The 1,284-nt window shown below is 39.1% G+C and overlaps 1 protein-coding gene across 1 annotated transcript in view; it reads right to left on the bottom strand.

Annotated features, from left to right (window-relative positions):
- The window catches only part of LOC117941277 (nucleoporin nup211-like), a 10,194-nt gene that overhangs the window by 7,264 nt on the left and 1,646 nt on the right, over positions 1-1,284 (bottom strand). The window lies entirely within an intron of this gene.

Genomic DNA, 1,284 nt, shown 5'->3' with positions numbered 1-1,284 from the left:
TTAAAAGGCGAGCAGCTGCGTTTTGGACTAGCTGGAGCCGATTTAAAGATTTCTGGTGCAGACCCATATATAAAGAATAACAATAATCCAGCCGAGCAGTGATAAAAGCATGGAGGACTTTTTCAAGGTCTTTTGAAGGAAGATAGGCCTTTATTTTAGCTTTAAGTCTTAACTGGAAGAAACTGGTTTTGACAACTGCACTGATTTGTTTTCTAAAAGTAAAGGAGGTATCAAAAATAACACCAAGATTTTTAATAGTGGATCGATTTTGGGAGGCTGAAGGGCCCAAAATGCCAAAAGGGTCACCCAGAGCATCAGAAGGTTAACCCCTGTGTTGTCTTCCCGCCAAAATTGAAAATCAATACTTTTGTTGACGCTTGTTTGTAACGTTTTCTATGTTTTTTGTCGATTTCATAGCATTTGGAGAAAAAAACAATTGGTAAAAGAACTTGTAAAAAAGTGTAAAAATAAGAGAGAGACAAAAATGTGAAAAGAATTTACAAAAGTGACAAATGTAAAAAAAAAATACTTTAAAAATTGGGGGAAACCCACCAGAATTTCAAAAGGCTCGGAAAAAGTCGACAACCGTTGAAAAAGTGGCAAAATCATCGGGGGAAGGACACCCACCGTCATTAAGGAGTTCCTCAGGGAACCATGGTGGGTGCTCCCCTATTTAAGTCTAATAATATGTTGAAGGTGTGTACCTGACTTTTCTTTCTTCAGATGTTCCAGCTGTTTCTCACCATCATTCAGTCTGATCTCCAGCTCTGAAGAGAAAACTGTAAATATCTGATTAATTAATACCAGATGATCACTTGTGTTGATGAAAAAAAGTAAATAAAAGTCTACCTGTGGTGTTGTTGTGTGTGATATTCAGTCTGGACTCCAAAAAGGAAATCTGTTCAGACTGAACTGAGTTTTCTGTCTTCAGATGTTCCAGCTGTTTCTCACCATCACTCAGTCTGACCTCCAGCTCTAAAGAGAAAACAGTTTAGGGTTAGTTAACTCATGAAGGAGTTCCTCAGGGAACCATGTTGGATCCTCCACAATTTTAGTCTGAGGATATGTTGAAGGTGTGTACCTGAGTTTTCTTTCTTCAGATGTTCCAGCTGTTTCTCACCATCCCTCAGTCTGACCTCCAGAGCTGGACAGGAAACCATTCATGTTTTATTTACTGTGTAATTAATGATTAATGAATAGTAGCACTGAAGAGATGATGATGTACCTGCAGTGTGACTCTCCAGCTGTTCCAGCTGTGTCTGAGTGGATCTCAGTCTCACCTCC

Source organism: Etheostoma cragini, unplaced genomic scaffold (assembly GCF_013103735.1).
Source record: "Etheostoma cragini isolate CJK2018 unplaced genomic scaffold, CSU_Ecrag_1.0 ScbMSFa_4665, whole genome shotgun sequence".
Taxonomy (NCBI): Eukaryota; Metazoa; Chordata; class Actinopteri; order Perciformes; family Percidae; genus Etheostoma; species Etheostoma cragini.
Note: the sequence above shows the minus strand (reverse complement) of the source record. Positions and strands in the feature narration are given on the sequence as shown.